The following is a 20,919-nucleotide window of genomic DNA, read 5'->3' as shown; positions in this document are numbered from 1 at the left end:
AATCAAATAAATACTTGGAAGTGAGTTAAGATGGAGCTTTCCACGGACACAGAGGGAGAACTGGCACTTTCTGCACATCTTAAGCCAGAGCTTAACAGAGTTTTGTATTTTATGAATCAGTCTGGGAAAAAAAGAGAGAACATACCACTGCCAACATTTTATATTGCCAAGTTAGGCTATTAAAAAACAACAACCAGCAACAGCTAACTTGAAATCTTACATCATTTCTTAAAAGAAAAGACATGTTAACATCAGTGGGGGGTTAGGGGAGATAGGAAAGACATAATCTCAGAATACAAGACAGTCTTTTCAAACACGAAGAGCTGGCAACTTTTACACCAACATGCCACAAAGGCCTTCAGAAATAGCGCGTTCCTGAGACATAGCAAGCCCCTTTTCACCCTATTGCCTTTACACCGGGCAAATCCTATCCTCTAGCTGGAAACAGATCCCCTGGGGCATTGATAGAGCTCCCCACTGGAATCTAACCAGAAGAGAAAAGGCTTCTCTAGCACTATTGAAACCCCCTCTTTACAGACCCCATGTGGACAAGCCTTCCCCTTCTGTACTTCCATTCCTCTCCATTCCTTTACTTTCCTTTATTTTTCATCAAGCACTTGCTACTACATTGCTATCTATCATTTCTTTGCTTTTATCTCTTCCCCCATCACAATATAAAGCTAATGAGGTCATGGGCTGCCTATCTTTTGTTTACCTCTTTTCTTCCATTACCTGAAACGTTGCCTGGCACATGGGAGGCTCTCACTACAGATTTGTTCCATTTATATATATGTGTATCATTTCAGACTGCTTATTTTTCTTATTTTATTGTGAACAAGAAAAATTGTCCACAGAGCCCGCACTGTTTGGTGTATGGAAACAATTGTTTTAAGGGAGAAATCGAAGAGCCCCTAGCAGGATTCCTTCAGGGCAAAACTCAAGGAAGCGGGCATTTGGTTCAAGCATTCTTTATTATAATCAATTTCAAATATTAGGAGACTCATGTTTCTTAGGACAGGCAACAAATGGCTAGTGGGCTAAATCGTGCGTGCCTGATATAGGAATAAGAAATATTCTTAAAACACAGGCAGGGTGTTTAGAAATAGAGACCCTCCTCCTTCCTCCTCAAATTATCTAGTTAGAGATTAGGCATTGCTTCTTAGCCTGTGGTTCTTTTACACTGCATGAATCGTGTATGAGAATGTTCACCTACTTTTAGAGCACAAATATCTATTGGATATTTGAGTTTTTTTAAAAAGGTAACAGTAGCCTCTAGATAACAGCACGATGAACTGTTATCTCTCATAATTATTAACTAGGAAGTGCTAAAACTAGGAAGTCAAGTTCACAAACCTTACTACTAACAAGAGCGGGTCATGGTAAGAAAAGCTCCTTTAGAAATTCATCATGGGCAGTTTGCAAATGTAGACAGTAGGTTTCAAAAGTGAGAATTTAAAATTTCTTATAACATATGGGAATGTGAATAGGTGGTTCAGATTTCTTCCTAAAAAAGTACCACTTCTAGGTGTCGGGGCTCAGAACATTCGTTGCGGCTCAGAAAACAACACCTTAAAACATGATGCTTTGACATGCTGGGTATCTTGAAATAAAGAAGCAGCCTCGCAAACAGGGTTTCTCTGACCTTCTCCTGCTCTCCTTCTCTCCCCTAGTTTCCTATCCTGAAGCATGGAGAGGTGCTTTCTGTGAAGTTCCCTTATGAAGAAACGCAGTTATCTTGGGCCCCCTCTTTGTAATCTCATCAAGCAGGCAGAATAACTTGCAGAAAAGACTAGAGTTGACACCACTCCCAGAGTCCCAAAAAACTTTGCCCCAGGCTGTTGTCCGTTTTTCAGGTCCACTCATCTCCCCTAAAAATCATTTACTCTTCCTCTAAAATTGCCTGCATCCCTTCCACTCCCACTTCTCTCCTAAGAATGGGGTTCTTTAAGCTTCAACCATCTGGCCTTTGTTTGAGTTTCATACTTGGTATGATGCCTCCCATGCGTTTGCACATTATAAATGTGTACACCTTTTCTCCTGTTAACCTGTCTATTGTCAGTTTGTCTATAGGCTCAAATCCTTGAAACCTCAGGGAGTGGAAGGAAAGTTCCTTTTGCACCTACAACATGATATCCCAAAACAGCATCTTGGCATACTGAGTTTTTTTTTTTTTAAATTCTGAGTTTTTTTTCATTTGAAGGTAATCTTAATGCTATTAAAATCACAAATGCTGATTTAAATACTCAATTTTATTTATCTAAAACATACATTGCAAACACACAAATATCTATTCTCTCCACATGTCAGCACCCATTCATGTTGTGGTTTGAAAATGGGGAGAATAGATTTCCCCACTAAACTACAAGTCAGCAGGTGTTTATAGTTAACTTTAGCAAAATTCATACAAAATGGTCATTAACAATGATCTTTACTTATTAACTCACAAGGAAAAATCTTCAAAATTGCGTTTTTGTTACAGTTTCTGTACTAAAATGTAGAAAAACTGAACTACACAAATACTAAAAAGTTAAAAATTTCTTATTTTTTACAGGGCAATATTCCTGATGAAATGAAAAGAAAAAGCTACCACAGATAAAAGACCTCAGAAATGAACATCTAATTGACACTGCACTGCATTAATCAATAGTTGTACTTTTTGCGAACTGTGGCTATGACAGTCCTGAACAAGAAGGATTCCTATTTAAGCTGCAGTAACTTTTCTGACTGTGGGTCATTGTTCCCTCTATGGCATATTTTTACAGTTACTTTAATATATTGGGGTGACTGTCTCAAAGTTGCCTGCAGCTTTCCTGACAACTCCTCACTCTCTCTTCTGCTAAGAACTACAGCTCTTTTCTGCTGTTTTTAGAGCCTTGTGTTACTATATCCACCACATCCATCACCAGATCCATAATCACCGTCATAGGGATGACTGAGCTTCTTCCACAAAAACCCCTTTCATGGTTTCATAATTCGATTGCCATTGTCCACTATAATTTCCAAAATCATTATACTGGCCACCACCACCATAGTTAACTACCACCAAATTTCCTCCGTCACTGTAACCACCATACCATCCACCACCACCACCATATCCACCACCTTGGTTTCCGCATCCTGGTTCACCACCACTGTAGCCCCCTCTACTACTATAACCAGGACCACCGCCATAGTTGCCACCATTGCCTCTAAATCCATTATATCCACCATCACCTCCTCCATAACCACCTCTTGGGCCATCACCTCCACCAGCATAATCTCCTCTTCCACCAAAGTTTCCAGCACAGCCAAAATTACCTCCAGCACCTCCGAAGTTTCCTCCACAACCCATAAAATTGCCAGATCCCCCTCCACAATCTCTCTGTGATCGAGCAGACTGCATCTCTTGTTTACAAAAGGCCTTTTCACTTCGCAGTCATGCCTATTAATAGTGTGGTGTTTCTGAACAACAATGTTATCAACTGTTTTGCGATCATCAAAAGTTGCAAAAGCAAATCTTCTCTTTTTTCCACTCTGTCTTCCATAACATCTATGATTTCAATGTTGCTATACTTTTCAAAGTAGTCTCTCAAATTATATTCTTCTGTACCTACTTTAATACCACCAACAAATTTTTCTTCACTGTCAGATGGGCACCAGGCTTTTTAGAATCCTCTAAAAATAGCTAGAAATAGCTAGAAATAGCTCTATTTGGATCCAGTACACGTTCATCAACCTTTTGTGATCGAGCACACGTTGCTACATCCACCTTTTCTTTTTTTTTTTTTTTTAATTTTTTATTGGATTTTAGGTTTTGGGGTACATGAGCAGAGCATGTAACATCCACCTTTTCAACACAAGAATTAAGTCACAAAACCAACCTCCCTGGAATGTTTCATTTGGGGGGCTCTCTCATTATCACACAATCTATGAGAGTGCCTCATTTTTTAAAATGTTCTCTTAAACGATCATCTGTCTTTTCAAAGCTCAGACCACCAATAAACAGTTTTCTCAGCTACTCTGGTTCTTTTGGATCATGACCCTCTTCCCCCTGGTGGCTACGCCCACGGCTGGAGTTGGGCTGGGGGCCACGGGGCAGTGGTTTTACCTCCATTTTCAGACCACACTCACCTCTTCCAACTCAAGTTCAATATCTACTGAATATTTTAACCTGAAGGAAATTGAGAAAACCATAGAAGCAAGAAGGGCCTCTCTTGACTTTCTTCTTTCTCCCCTGAAACATGGTCATAGGGAAGTTGTCTAACCCACCTCCACTGTAAGTAGGTCATAGGACCCTCATATGACAGGTATCCTGCCCTATACCTGGAGGCCAAGAAAAATCTAAGTAAATCCCCTTTGCCAAGTTCTGCCTAGTTTATCATTAGGTCAAACCTCCTTTTTGTCCAGCCTTACTTCTACATAACTGTCCATTCTTCATCAAACCTGTCCATAAAAATATACAGTGCTCCTTGAGCCTTCATTTCTGAAGGCTCCCTGCCACATGAAACTTTGGTTAAATAAATGTGTTGGCTGGGTGTGGTGGTGCATGCCAGTAGTCCCAGCTACCTGGGAGGCTGAGGTTGGAGAATGCCTGAGCCCAGGAGTTCAAGGATGCAGTGAGCTATGATTGCATCTGTGCAGTATAGCCTGGGCAACAGGGCAAGATCCTGCCTCAAATAAATAAATAAATAAATAAATAAATAAATTTGTTTTTCTTTTGTTAAGCTGTCATTTGTTATATGGTTGTCAGCCATGAACCTTGCAATGAATGAAAAAAATATATTATTTTCTCTCCCCTACAGTTTCTGGTACCCAACATGGGGTGACTGAGACTGTCCCCCCACCACTTGCTCTAGAGCCTACAGTTGAGATCTTGAAGCAATTGACAAAAGCCAGCAAAAAAAGTAAGAATTTATTTTTTATAACCAAGGTCAGTTCTCCCAGATCTCTGCCTGTAGTGCCTGGTGGAGAATGGATGGTAAATTTTTATCTTGTTCCCTGCTTTCTGAATTCAGATTAGTAGGAGAAAAACATTTCTGTCTTTTGTTAGAGGAGTCTCAGCTGTGAAACTTGCCATGGGCCAGGCATAGGCATGTGGGGTTCATATCGGAATATATTTTTTCCCCTGAAAAGTAGAGTATAAGCCCAAGTATACCTAATGCAAGTTTAACACACATTTTCTTTTCCTTTTTTTTCTTTTGAGACTAAGTCTTGCTCTGTCACCCAGGCTGGTGCACAGTAGTACGATCTCGGCTCACTGCAACCTCGGCCGCCTCCCAGGTTCAAGTGATTCTTCTGCTTCAGCCTCCCAAGTAACTGGGATTACAGGCATGCGTCACCACACTTGGCTAATATTTGTATTTATAGTAGGCACAGGGTTTCACCATGTTGGCCAGGCTAGTCTTGAACTCCTGACCTCAGGTGATCTGCCCACTTTGGCCTCTGAAAGTGCTGGGATTACAGGTGTGAGCCATTGTGCCCGGCCCCAGATGTTTTTTTTAATTGGGTCTAATATCTGCTCTTGCTGCCACACTTCAGAATAGTAGAACCGTCACAAGATGGTACATAAATAAGTGAGAAATGGTAGTTAATGAAGAAAATGAGAGTTCAGAGTACGTAAGTGCTTGTGTGTGCACACGTGCATGTGCATGTGTTCGTGTTGTGTATATATATGAGATAGGGTCAACAAATACTGGTTATTATAATAATGATAAAAACAAATAAAAAGTATGAAAGTATAGATCTTTTGAAATTCCTTTCTTTTATTCTCTGTCTCTTTCGCATTCTGTTATGCTCCAGAATGGAATGGAGCTAGGGGATTTAGAAAGCCTCTGCTGATTGATCCATCATATTCTGACAACTGAATTCCCAGAAACAGAGTATTAGACTTTCACACAAAGTGACATTTTGACTGGAATATTTTAAGTTGAAGCTTATAAAGTACTGAGAAGAGGACTGCTCCATAGTGGGTCCTCAAATAATGGTAGCTACTAGTGATATTAATTGTTCCCTTGAAGAAACCAAGGATTTCAATGTCTGACCAGCCAATTCCACCATCTCAATACCCTTGCAACTGCTATGTCAGAGAATGTTTTGAAAGAGGTAAAGACAGAAGGTAGCCAGACAGACTTTTCACCAAAGGGTAAGAATAAAAATATTAAATGGTTTAAAAAAACGTCAGGAGAGTGAGACTTTGGATCATCACCCACTGACAAAGTTGTCTTATTTTAGGATTGTATAGCATAAAGATTAAAAATAAAGCCAAGGCTTAATCTCATTGATATTTGAAATAAAAATGTTTATTTTCTTTTAAAAACTGTCCAGGCACAGTTTTTAGAGGCAGTTATTTTTGATAAAATAATAGTGATAGAGGCAGTTATTTTTGATAAAAGTGGATTGCGGACAGAGTAGCTGGTGAAATGCTCTTAAGTATTCACGTAAGACAAAAACCTTCCTGGCACTAAGAAGTCTCAATTGGCTTTTCAGCTGCACTGTGGTTTATTGTGTGCTTTAAATCAGCTCTAAGACTACACTACATACCATTGTGTCTGTTAGAAAATCATTATGGTGCAATTAAAAGCAATGTTGTTTCACAGAAGAACATGGAATCTTCCTCTGTGTCTGACGGCTGTGCACTTCCTTGGTGCCTCCTGTGATTATCTGCACTGGCGATGGTCAAGAGATACAGCTGTCGGGAAAACACTCAACAGATGGCAGTTGCAGAGTGAGGCAGCATCCTTTTTTGGGATGCTCTCTGACACGGGAGCTCAGGATTTCCATAAACGTTAGTGTGACACTGACTCTTTTTAAGTAACCCAGGCCTGGAATGTTCAGTGACAAAATTAATCTTCCTCCAGAAATGAAGAGAAATTGAAGTGTCCTTTTGAAATGAAGTGTGCAACATAATGCTAAAATGTATTGTCGTTTGTAGCTTCTTAACTGTTACAGATAAGTACAACCAACTATATAGAAAGCCTGATGCGTTGGTAGATTGATCATGTTTTCTTCAGGACGAGAGTGAGCAAGATCGGCCAGTTCTTTCATTTTTGTAAAGCTCTTTAAAGATTGGCTTTATATTTTTTAAAAAGAACAATTTAACCTTTGCTTCAGTAATGACATGGCTTGTTGCATGATGTTGTCTGTGATGAAATTCGTCTCAGTGGTGCAAGGATTAATTATGTGGTCTCTTTTTGCATCTCAGCATTTTAACATGAAACACTGAAACTTTTCATTATTTATACAGTACATGTATGTGTATAACATTATTACGGAGATAAGAAAATAAGAGTACACTGATCGACAATGATGTTGAACAATGCACTGAACAATACTGTATAATAATTATGCTAGATTATTATTCAGCATTCAGAATCTGAGTTACAGATTCCCTGCAACTCAAATTTTCTTTCTCTCAGTTACACAGATGCTTTCAGGTTTTAGGGCCTCACTTAACCAGTGAACATTGTGGGCTGTCTTGATGTCTATCTTTTAATACAATGAGAAGACAGCATTGAATAGTAGATATAGGTCCTGTATCTGTGTTCTAGAAAGTGTCCTGGGCATGCCTGCCTGCCAGTTCCATTCACCCTCTAATGCCACTAAATGATATTTGGCTGTCTTTAGTCTGACCCGAATATGAGTACAGTCCTATATAATCTTAAAAGTAGGTAATGTGGGGATAACCATATCCCATAGGGTTAAGTTTAATTTTGTCAAAATTGCTGTCTTTCCTTTTCCATGTTAGCAAAATCATGTCCTGTAATTCATGAAGATTGATATTTCTTCTAAAACATGACACTCTGACATTTTGTTTGTCTATTCATGTCCTCGAAGAGGTAACCACATGCTATATATGTTTTCTGTTAATATATTTGCAAGATGGTCTCAATGGTTGGTCTCTGAAAGATTTCCAGTAGATAAAACACATGGAATGAAAAGCTGCAAAAGGAGCCTTTTTAGGAAATGCACAATGGGGCAGGGAACAGTGTGGAGGCTGTAAGAAACATGAAACATGACACAGCATAGATTTGAAATATATTGCATGAGTTTGGGACAAAAGCAAACATTTTACTTGTTCTAAAAGCTTTAATATATTCTGGGCATTATGATAAGTACTTTGTATGTATTATTTTGATTTGATTCACACACATATGTAAGATAGGTATTATTATTTTCAGTATATTAATGAGAAAATGGTGATCACACAGTAAATTGGCCTTCCAGAATCTTATAATTTCCTAAAAGAGTATAATTGTTTCTTCCCTAAACAACAGTATGACTTTGTACATATAAGGTTTTCTGTGATGTTATCTTGGATATAGGTACTCATTAATAAAGCAATAAAAAAATATATTTGGCCAGGCATGGTGGCTCACATCTGTAATCCCAGCACTTTGGATGCCAAGGTGGGTGGATCACCTGAGGTCAAGAGTTTGAGACCAGCCTGGCCAACATGGTGAAACTCCATCTCTACTGAAAATAGTAAAATTAGCCAGCCACAGTGGCAGGTGCCTGTAATCACAGCTACTTGGGAAACTGAGGCAGGAGAATCACTTTAACCCAGGAGGTGGAGGTTGCAGTAAGCCAAGATCATGCCACTGTACTCCAGGCTGGGTGACAAGAGTGAAACTTCACCTCAAAAAAAAAATACATTTGTTTGTATGATAAAATGCATATTTATATCTCTATTAAAGTAAGACAATTTCTATAAAAAATTTGAGAGATGTAAATTTTTTTAAGGATTCAGGTATCTTTGTAATATATAGCATGTTAGTAAACCAGTTTTTCCTGAAATTTTCATTTATTTTGTGATTAATATAAAATAATTTTATGCTTTCATTTAATGTAAATTAAAAGAAAATTCTTTGTTGAGTGAAATAAGTCTGTAAGTAAAACTATTAAGAAAATTGTATAGATCGTCTTTCTATAGTGTATAGAGGTAGTATGCTCCCAGCTGAGATGAGTGTGGGAATGACATGACAGGATACATTTTTAAAATAAGCATGCCATAAAAATGATTGGTAGAACATAATCTATGCAATTAAACTCTGTGTTTTCTTCCAAAATTTTGAATGTAGTCTGTTGTATGCCCAAAAGAGGCAATTAATTGGAAACCTAAAAGTGAATTCTAGATTTCCATTTGCTTTTTATTGCAGGGCAATATATTCTGGGGAGACAAAAAGAATATGTAGCTGAGATGTTCTGTGGTTACCCTCAGTATCTTACCTGTGACAGTGGCATCTAAGGTGACACTGTCATGATGGCTCAAATACTTAATATGGACAAGGCAGATCCACAGTGGAGCAAAGCACCATGAAAGCACATGCAGCATAAATATAAAGAAAGGCCATTGTCTCATGGTAACTGCTTATAGTTCTGAGTATTCTACTATAAATCTAAGCCATGTAGGGAGTGGGATTTTATAGCTATAATTGCCACTTGAGATTATTCTGCTGTCTAATGCAAGTCGATAAAAGGGTCTAATTTTTGTAACAGTCTTGAAACACGACCTTAGGCATCCATTATTGTACAATTTTAGTTTTGAATCAGTATGAGCTTTATCTTCAGTTATGATGTTCACATCCCCATAAGTAAGAGGAGGATCAATAGTAAAAGAAAACCAGCAAATTGTAGGCTTTGCCATAAATCTAAGGTATTACGCGGACATAATTTAAACAGTTGTTTTTCTTTTCATGAAGAATAAACACATAATAGGAGAAAAAAAATGAGGCTCTAAAGGGATTGTGCATTTCCAAATATTTTATAGCTGTGTTAAATGCGACGCTGAGCTTCAGTTCCACTGTGGAATATTTGCTGATGATCATTTACTTGCTAACTGAAAACTCAAAAGATGCTATTTGAGGTTTTTTGTGTGGTTTCAGTCTTGGCCCTTTTGTCAGGGTTTCACTGCATGATTGTCAAGAGCAGCTCTTTGCATGTGAGAAGACAGACGCTGCTGATTTAAGCAGGGAAATACACCACAGTGCTTTTACTCAGCTGATATTTAATGATTTACCATTTGATGTAGTTCATCTTTCATAACCCTGAGTTCAAACAGAAGCAGTTGCTATTAGGGAGGCAATAATATTGAACTTCCCACCAGTGACCTAGGAGAGCTGCTTTTGTAGCTTTAGCTATGGACCCATCTGGCCTTTAGACCCTAAGCACGGCAACAGAAGGAGAGAAACGGTTTACTTCCCGTCAATAGAGGACTGGGTAGAATGTATAATTATGCCAGATAAAGATTTTCAAATCAAAACTGCTTGTGTTAACATCACTCTGCAACTTTGAAGGACAAAACAATGCTCTTTACTCATTATCAAAAGAACCCTGAGAAAACTCAGAACACAAATGAAAAATCATGCTGAGCTGAAATCAATTCAAAAGGAAGAAGTGTTCCCGGTTTCAAACCTGAAAGATAAACTTATTTTCTTATAATTTCTATTTGCTTTCATTAGTGTGGGAGCTTTCTGGTAAGGCTTTTCCCCTCTAGTTTTAGAAGATTCTTAGATAGATGGATGAACAGATAAACTACTTAAAGACAAGCGTTTCAGAAAACTAAAGTGTAAGAGACACATCAAATGAGACTGAAGTCTTTTGGAGGAAGGATGGTATCCAATATGGTGATGAGAACTGTGTTATTAATGTTATCAAATAGAATGCTTTAAAGGCATTTTTTCCTATTAAAATCCTTTCCTAGTTCAATAATCTATTTCCACTTTGGTATTATTGGTGAGGGATTGAAAGCAGATTACAGGTTAGGTTGGCTCTATTTTTTCTGATTTTCTTCTTTTTTTTTTTTTGATTAAACTTCTAACATCTGTAAATTAGGATTTGTAAGGAAAAGAAAGGATTATCAACTTTCATTACAATTACAGGCTTGCTGGACAACTGTTGCCTAGTTATGATTATATCTAATCCCTTGACTGCTTACAGGAGGCCAAAAATGTTTTTCTTTTCTAATCATATATTCCTAAAAGACAGAGACGGCAGTTAGACCAAATGTTTTCACGGTGAGAAACATACTTAGAGGTGTTCAGTCTGATTGGATTAGATGGACTAAAACCACTGTGTGGGTCTCCCATCTGCACTGCAGCGTTTGTCATTCTCAAAGCCAGAGCTAGACTTCTCAAATCATTTTCTGATTTAAAGATCCATTTTTTGAAGCATTGCCCATAGTACAAAAGCATGTGTATTTACCTCTATGCATCGTTTGAAAATACTGTCTTGGAGACGTTTATGCATTTTCCAAAGTTTGATGATGCTTGGTATTTGGGATTTGTCATTTGGCAAATAAGTAGATATTTGCATAATATTTGGAATTAGACAACTATGACATTTAAAAAGATAAGGAATGGCTGGGTGCCAGGCTCATGCTTGTAATCCCAGTACTTTGGGAAGCCAAGGCAAGCATATTACTTGAGGTCAGGAGTTTGACACCATCCTGGGTAACATGGTGAAACCCTGTCTCTACTAAAAAACAAAAAAACAACAATAACAAAAAATAGCTGGGCGTGGTGGTGGGTTCCTATAATCCCAGCCACGGGAGGCTGAGGCAGGAGAATCGCTTGAACCCAGGAGGCGGTGGTTGTAGTGAGCTGAGATCATGCCACTGCACTCCAGCCTGGGTGACAGAGCAAGACCCTGTCTCTAAATAAATAAATAATTAAAAAATTAAAGGAAGACTTTCTCTAGACTTTCTTTTATCATCAAAAAGACAAGGTTTTTAAATAAAGAAATAACCCAGAAGTATAAATGTGCTCTGCTTTACAATTTCGTATTGCAGTTCTTGGTAGAAAGTTTCTTCATCTACTTTTGACGTTTAGTTCTGCTGCGTGGTATGCTGCCAATCTAGTGTACTGCATTTCTGGATTCTTAGTCTCCTCATCAGTTGTAGAAAAACACTTTCAACTGTTTATTTATTTGTAGCATCTATCTGAACTCCATGTGAGGAAATGGATACCTTAGTATAGAGAATTGTGTCAAAATTACCATGATTTCACTTAAAAAGGAATGATCAAAGTATAGATTCTGTTTTAACATGGATTTGGTTAAATTGCTACATATTGGAAATCAGATATTAATGGGTCAACCTCAACAAGTTAGAACGTTTGATTTGGAATTTTATTTAAATTCATTTTTTTGGTCTAAATATAGACAGGTATTTTATGAAATTTCTATTTTTCTGTTTGTTCAATTTCAAGATTTATAGGAGATCTAATCTGAAATGTGGCCAAAATGCCACCACAGAAACAGTGGAGGGTTTTTGCCATCAAATTTGATTATGGTGATTTCCAGGCTCAAGGGCATATTATCAGGTGGCAGTGTGTATATTTTAAAGTAAGGTTTCCTTTTTTTTTTAGCCATTTAAAACTTTAAAAAGAAAATCTAGACTTTTTTTGTTTTGAGTGGGCAGATATTCTGGTTCCTTCCATTTTGATGAGCTCTAGCATACATTGATAGTTACCATTGGACACTGTATTCAGAGTAGCTAGAATAGATTTCAACCTTTAGAGAGCTGGATTATTCAGGTGAATGTGGTTAGAGCACTCAGGGAAACTGAACATTTCACCATTGCCTGTTATTATGAGTTATTTTCAAGTGAGCCTCTTACAATACTTTTTTTTAAAAAATAGGAAATATAATAAAAGTGGGTGAGATATTGCCATGCAGAGGTGCCACATTTGACTGGAGGTGGCGGTTGGGGTTAATTTAATATGAGCTAAAATCTCCTAATACAGCTTGGGCACTACTGACATATTTTCTAAAAATCACCAGATCACAGTATTATAATATTCAAATTAGTAAAGATTAGAAATACATCAAATCTTGTTAAAGAAATGACCTACCAACCTTAGAAGCAAGAAAACCGAGTCTGTAACTGAAATTAGGAGATAACAAGCCAACATTTCTGTGAAAGAAAGGCGGACCCTACACAGCAAGCAGAGCCTAGTAATAGTTTCCCTCCACCCTGACCTCAGTAATGTCACTGTGTTCCCAATCTGTGACATGGTGCCATATAGCTGAAAGGATTTGTACAGAGAAAGAAGCCATTCCAAAAAGGTAGAAGTAAAGTATTACTAATACAAGAAGGAAAATATATCTTAATATGCTCTAAAGTCATACAGAAAACTCACTGTGATCTAATAAAATATTTTGAAGGAAAAATTATAAAATAAAATATTAAAGAAAAAGCACCTCGCAGGAACTTTTGAATAATGTTTTGTAAAGTTAATGAATCAAAATTATAAATGATCATTATAATGATTTACCAATTTAGAATTGCATAATGGCAATTAAAGTATTTTTCTTATTATCAAAACGCGAGTTTTAAAAAAGTCACATTTGGCATCTACATTTATTCTGATGCCATTTAAAGGGATAAAATATTGTATAGTACTCTGCATGAGTTACAACAGATTTTGTTATAATTATAAAATGTAATTCAGAAAAGTTTAAATTGTATTTTATAGAAAAATAATATAGTAAAGGAGGATACTTTTTGTATGTAGAATATAGCATGGCATGAAAAGAAAATTTTCTTTAAATCTTAAGCAGTAATTCTTAAGCATGTTCTGAGAACTACGTGCCTGAGAATTACCTGGGAAACTTGTTAGAAATGCTGCAAATTCTTGGGATTTATGCCAGGTCTACTGAGCCTAATTCGAAGAGAATTAATTTCAGAACCTGTTTTACTGCATACACAGTCACAGACGCTTCTTAAGAATGGACAGCTTTCAGTACCACTCTCTTAAATATTTCACCTATATGATTACTTGGCACTACTGACTAAATTAAAGAAAACCAGTAGTATTAGAGAACTCTGAATTTGTGGAATAAAGAGAAGCTGACTATTTTCTGGTGAATTTCTACATTTAGCAGGTTATCTTATACATGACAGGCATTCAACCTATATGTATATTAAATGAATGAATAAATGGAATTTTATCAATTATATGAAGACAAATACCATTTGGACACAAAATGTGAATGTTAAAATAGGAAATCACCACTACGAAAATTCAGAGGAAATTGATTATTTAATCTACATGTGTTCAATCATGTTTGGAATATGAGAAGATAAACAGATAATTTAAAGTTACAGAGGAGGTACTATGCAGGGAACAAGCTGCAGTATAACCATAAACTCTTTAGCAAGTCCCTGTTAACGTAAGAGGTAGAGATGAATGTGCTAGCCATTATTTTTTTTGTTTGTTTTTTTAGCAGGAAGGTTGTTCAGGGTATACATATGGTACAGTTTTTATATTTAGAGATATATGTATTACACTTTAAAAAATCAAGAATATAATTGTTTGTACCCTTACATATTTGCTGAAAGTAACATTACTTCTGTTTTAGCAATAAGAAAAAAGAGATACTCTTTTTCACGTTTGTTCATTTTTCATCCATTTAGCAGCTATTTACTGATTTCCTACTCTGTGCAAGAACGCTGCCTTCATTAGTATTGCAGGACTAGCCCAGAAGGAATAACTCTCCTTCTTATCAGAGATGGTCACCCACTGAAGTCAGATGCTCTGATTTGGGTCATATTCACAGGGAAGATTTGTGAGCAAAAGACAGTAGCATTTACAGCTAATTCTTTGTTGAATCGAGCTGTCACAGACTTAAAAACATGTACTCAACTGTTTACCAACCATCATTATGAACTGCAGTGATACTTCCCTTTCCTCTTATCATATCTTTTGTTAGGGACCCCTCACTTCCCCACTATTGTTAAGCTGGGTGTATCCACATCCTGCTTCTTTTGTAATAATCTTTAGAACCTCTTTAATAAATTAACGGACTAGTCTATAAGTACTGAGGCCACTATTGAGTAATTTTAACAAAGAGATTGTATAAATACACACACACTGGTGTCTCTTAATTAAGAATGTGATGAGTAGATGAAGGTATTTGGCAATAGTTGAAATCAGCAAGTCATTAAAAATTCTTCCGTGATACTACTAATTTGTTCATAATAGCCTTATAATTGCAGCATATAAACAAAGACAAATGTGGATTGGATTCTACACAAAAATATCAATCTTATCTTTTCTGCTTAAAAGAGTTATAATTTCCACTTCTGGTGCAGTTGAAATAAGAAATAAGCTATATCCCGTGTGTTTGGTTGACAAGCTTTTAATGTTCAGGTTCCTTTTCTGAAAGGTGGCCTTCCTTTATAAAACGTTTGTTGTTGGTAGCCTTGTGTCGTCTAGGAGAAATCAGAGATGCAGCTGTCTTATGAATAACCAGCTGGGAAATGGAAGATGATCAAACTTCTTCCTAGACCCCATGAGTCAAATAGGAATGACAAAAGATTTTCCTTTGCAACTGGGAGGAGAGTGAAGCCGAATTACAAAAAGTCCTGTATACAACTGACAATAATGCCTAACAGGAGCCTCCTCTTAAAGACAGGAAACCTGTTTTCTAAGCGTTTTCCATCACCAAAATACAGCCAGAGTCTGCTATGAGACTCAGCAGCTGTTGAACAGTGCCAGAAACTCTGATGAATGTCCAAGGCATTTCCTTCAAGCAAAATAATATCCTCCGAAGAGCACGTTCGGAGATCGTTTACACGGACTCAGAGGGGAGAGCGCCACCTATCGTATCACGGCGGCAGTGTCCAGGGCACCTGGCCATCCTTCCAGTCTCCTTGCACCACCCGCCAGCACATCCTGTTCTGCCCCAGAGAGCTGCGGATAGTAATGTTCTGAGGTGGTCTGAAGTTCACCTAAGTGTGCTCATATCACGCTCTATAATGTGAGGAAAACACACGAATTTAAATCAGTTTTTAAAACAACCAGGCCTCTCTTCTCATTTACTAGAATGGAAAAAATTCACTTTTATTACCTCAAAGATGCCAAACAGTGCCATTTTATTACTGTGGGAAGCTGGAAGTCATTTCCGAAACCTTTTGGCAAGGGTGCTATGTAGAGCATCCAGTTCAGTCCTTTAAGTGTCTTCTGAGAACCACCACACAGACTGTGATTTACTGTCTTCAGGAGTTAAAGGGACCCTTTCTACCCTGAAACTGAAGAAAGAAAGGTGAAGTGTGTTTACCAAGCATCCCAATGAGACTTGCAAGAATATGAGACAGCATAGAGAGGGGAGCCAGAGGTAAAGAATGCTTTGGTAACCCACATTTCCCAGTATCTACTTTTGCATTTGCTTTAAAAGATTATGTTAGCATTTGCTTTAAAAGATTGGCAGCCTTTAGCAGTTGTGATGATTTTTGTATATTGATCAATTGGTCTTTAGGCGGCTTTCACAGACAGCTACACAAAAGGGGGACTCCTTTTCCTTCTTCCTCTTTGATGTTTGATCTTAAACAGGTTTTGGTACACTTCCACAGTGAATGCAGAGTCATAGGCTAAATATGTATGTGTGTACATATATGCAGATAATAGACCACTGTGAAAAATAATTACATAGTCTATTACGTCAAAAATGAGAAGCTGTCTGATAGTATAAAATGAAATCTAGTAAACTCCTTTACTTGACCAAAATCATGGAACTACTGACCTCAGGTAGAAAGACCAATATTTAATTGCCTTTATAGTTTTAAACTCAGGTAAGTAATCATCAAAACAACCCTCAGAACAGGACTTGACGTTTTGTTCTTGTAAACAACCCCACATCTTTCATGGATCCATGTCTCTAGCAATTACCTTCTTCATAGAATATTGTATTTATGAACTATATTATAAAGGTATCCTATGGTAGCCTACAGTTCCCATGCCTTTTTTTTTTAAAGTGAAATTAATGTTTTCTTACAATGTTTTGGTTATGGATGACAAAAACATTCTTTTATCCTGTTTTGCCTATTAAGTTAATATAACACAACACTTGGAGTGGATGAATTTATTACAATATGGGAAATATTATGTGGTCTGTTTCTTTTTAGGGCCAGGATGATGTATCTGTTCTGAAGTATAAGATTCACACTTGACAGTAGGCTTAGGATTTTATGCTGCTTTCATTGCTAAATCTAGTAACAGTATTAGAGGCCAAACCTTCAAGTAGCGCCTGCTAGAAAAATGACTGAGGGTAGTGGAGGGCTACATCCAGGCAGCCAGGAATGCAGTGCATTCAGTGCAGGAACTCAAAGGTAACTAGAGGAATAAAAGTCCCCTTTACTTAAGAGGAATGAAATCTAGCCAAAAACTTTGATATATACATAATAAAAAGGTAGAGAAAACATCTGAGAGCAAATTTATCACCAGCTTGCTGAGTCATCATTCATGGCCATTAAAAGAAAACAATGGAAAAAAGAACAGGAATTAAAGATAAGGTAGAAAAACAACTGAATTTTTTTAAAAAGTTCCTCTTCTTAGAAATACACCCAGAAAGCTTTGTCTGTTTAAAACTGCACACACATACTGACTCATTCATTTGCTATATGTATGTCATTTTTTCTTTTATATTTCCATCCATCCATCCATCTATCCATTGATTAATAAATCTATCCATCCTTCACCCAATTATACATCTATTGCAACCAAGTATTTATAAATTATTTTCTTTTTTCAGCCACTTGTAAATCCAATTTAAGTGGTTGCTACATAATATGTAATATTACTAGTGATAGACATAGAAGATGGAGTCTCTTTCCCCAGGGAGCTTAGAGTCCAAGGGGAGAGAAAGTTAAGTATATTATTACTACACCATGTGATAGATGATATGATTGCACTACACTATGAAGATAGAAAGGCTTCTAAGTTAGAGAGGTGGATCTGGAGAGGCTAACAGTAAAGCTGAACAGTAAGAAAAGATGGTGAAGAGGAAAGCTAATTCTAGACAAAAAGCATGGTATACGAAAAATGTGTCCTTAATTATTGGTATTCATTTATAGTCACAAAATCATTTAACAAAACTCCACTCCTTAAAACACAACATGGGCAGGGTGTGGTGGCTCACCCCTGTATTCCCAACATTTTGGGAGGTCAGGAGTTCCAGACTAGCCTGGGTAACATGGTGTAACCCTGTCTCTACTAAAAAGTTGGAAAATTAGCTGAGTGTTGTGGCACGTGTCTGTAATCCCAGCTACTCAGGAGGCTGAGGCAGGAGAATTGCTTGAGCGCAGGAGGCAGAGGTTGCAGTGAGCTGAGATTGCACCATTGCTCTCCAGCCAGAATGAAAGAGTGAGAATACAACTGAGAAGCCAACAAACACAGAAAACACAACATTACATAAAGATTCAATTGATAATGACTCATGGAGGCAATAAGCAAACTTGGTGGTTACATGTATTGTCTTTGGAACCAGATTTCCTGGGCTTGAATCCTGGCTCTTACTCTGTCTACCTGATAACCTAAGGGAAACTACTCAACTTTTTCTGCCTCAGTTTCCCTTTCTTCTACTGGGAATAGTAACTTTATATCTTACAGTGTGTATTATGTGAATTTATTCATGAAAAACTTACATATATTTGGCAGAAATAATTTCTCAATATGTGTTAGGTTATTATTTTTCCCTTGGTTAAAATGATCTTACTGATGATATTTTTTGAAGAGATGTGTGAGAGTTATCAGAATCTGAGACTTACTACATTCTGAAACCAAAGAGGCTTCACTGTTCTTAAAACTTTAAAACTGTTTCCACAAATGAGAAAAACCTCTAGAAAGTCATTCAATTCCTGAGTTCAAATTCTGTCTTTGCTTCCTTCTAACTTTGAGGTCTTTAGAAAGTTGCTTAATGCCTGTGCCTCAGTTTCTCATCACAAACAAATGCAGATGCTAATAACACCAATATTTTGCTCATGAGTCTGCTGGGATAATTAAATGCTGCTGGGATGATGTGTAAATGTGACTGACATCACCCAATGGTTTGTTTCATCATCATCATAAAAAAAAAACAAAAACCCTCCTTTAAAATTCTATAGTGGCTAATCTAAGGCTTGTGAAAAATATCTTTCCCAAAATACTTTCTATAATTTGAGAGATGACATATAAATATTCTCATCTGCATTTGCCAACTCTGGAAAACACTCCTGAATGCTATTGCTGACTTTGATACGCAGCCTTTGCATCCTTGCCAGAACTTGCTCTGGTTTGCAGCTATTCATAGAATGCCCTTGGATAATGTGATAGGTTGAATTTGAATTACTCCTCCAATCATTTTGTAGCCAGTAATAATGGCAACTAAAATGGTCATCTGGAGAATGAACTAAGCATGGACATTTTCCAATACAATCTCTTTCTAATTTTTGTCCTTAAAATAACTCAAAAGAAGATAATATGCTGTTTGAGTCAGGAAGCCTTAAACATGCTAACATAAAATTAATTTTCTGTATATACTTAATAGATGCTTGAAAAGAACACCACTCTCAGATGGAATACAAATGCAAAGTGACTTCTAAAAACTCACAAATCATAGCAAAACAGATATTGCACTAGATCTTTTCTCTTTTCCTGGAATCGTTTTTAATTCCAATTGTTGGAGGGCTTAGCACCCAGCCATTCAGAGCACTATGTACAAACTGGCTTTAAATCCATTCAACATATCATCACGTTGCTAATACGATACAAATCTTTGGTCTCTCAAACATCTCTGCTTTCCTCCCACATATCAATGACCTAATACTGTTACATCTATGGCTAGGGCTTGTTAGTCTGCCTGAAGGAGTATAGAAGTTCCAGGCTGGCATAGCTTCTATTTTATTAAATTTTTTTTCTTGCCTGCAACCTGATTTCTTCTGGTCTGACCTAATTCCTTTGATGCCTGGGGCTTGGAGGCCGGTACTAATCTGCATCATGGATGTGTGGAGGAAAGGTAAGACAATTAAAAGAAAAGTAAAAGAAGGAAAGAAAGGTACCTGGGTGGGAATACTCTTTAAAACCAAAATAAGCATTTTGAAAGCAGGACACTTTTGTTTTAGTGCATCCTTTTAGGAAGAACCCAAATTCAATGCATGACCTAATACAAATTTCCCTTCTCTCTTAACTCTTTACTTTTTAAAGGTATATAGTAAACCATTGTAAAACTATGACAAAAAAAGAATGGCAGAATGCTAATTGTAGCATCATACGATAAATTCCAGGGTAAGAAAAATATCTGTTTATGAAAACGAAGTCATGCTCTAGATGTCATAATGATAGAAAAGGTTTGCGCTGACTTTCATGTAGAGATCATGTGACAGTCTAAGCTTTGCTACTAAGCTTTGGAACGTGCTGTTATTCAGAGTTTCTTAGACCTGCCCACTAACTTATTGTTTCTCTGGGTCTGTTCCCAGTTTCTTTTTCCCTTTGGGAAGCAGGTTCTTCTTACCACTCAAATATGCGTCCAACATCTTGTAATCATTAATATACCAAAGGCAGGGGCAAAGGGGGCATATTTTTAAAGTGTCTCTGCTCTCTTGATTTTGGATTACTATGAATCCTGGAGAAGTGGGAAGGTGAAATTTATCCTTTCTTGCTAACAAATTGCACACCTTTTTTGAGATGTTAAAAATTGTAATTTTGTTTGCATGGATTTACAAGAAAAGGCGAGGGTGTCCATTTGTGATTTGATTAATAGAGATTCACAAAGTCATCCTTACACCTGCTCCCATCAGAAGAGATGCACTTTATTTAAAGCAAGAAAATGATCAGTAACAGTAATTGTTTTCAACACAGTAGCACGCCTTGGTACAGGGATATTTTCACTTCACAGATGTTTGAAGTCACTTGGAGCTCAGCCTCCAAGCTTGTTATTCATTTGGCATCCAAATTCATGTTTCATAGCCATGTGACTATCTTATGTGCCAAAAATAGAAGGAATCCTCTGAATTTAAGAGCTATACCATAGCTGCCTAATCTACACAGCTTCTGTGTTTCAGGATATATTTGCAGATTCAAAATATGTATTTCAGTCAATTGTTTAAAACTATTTATTCAACAGATATTTAGGGCTGCTAATTGGTACAAATGTGTGTGCTTTCTGTGTTCCTCCCAGAGGTAGGAG

At 37.1% G+C, this 20,919-nt stretch overlaps 1 protein-coding gene and 1 pseudogene across 3 annotated transcripts in view; both read right to left on the bottom strand.

Moving 5' to 3' along the window:
• The window catches only part of ADGRL2 (adhesion G protein-coupled receptor L2), a 678,326-nt gene that overhangs the window by 557,327 nt on the left and 100,080 nt on the right, over positions 1-20,919 (bottom strand). The window contains exon 2 of one of the 3 annotated variants that reach the window (XM_078332297.1): positions 15,829-16,009. The exons of the other annotated variants lie outside the window; for them this stretch is intronic. The gene's annotated coding sequence lies outside the window, so the exon portion shown is untranslated. The remainder of the gene's footprint in view (positions 1-15,828; positions 16,010-20,919) is intronic. 3 annotated transcript variants of the gene reach the window in all.
• LOC128928196 (heterogeneous nuclear ribonucleoprotein A3 pseudogene) lies at positions 2,558-4,093 on the bottom strand (annotated as a pseudogene).

Source organism: Callithrix jacchus, chromosome 7 (genome assembly GCF_049354715.1).
Source record: "Callithrix jacchus isolate 240 chromosome 7, calJac240_pri, whole genome shotgun sequence".
Classification (NCBI taxonomy): Eukaryota; Metazoa; Chordata; class Mammalia; order Primates; family Cebidae; genus Callithrix; species Callithrix jacchus.
The sequence above is the reverse complement of the archived record's forward strand: the minus strand, read 5'-3'. Positions and strand labels throughout refer to the sequence as shown.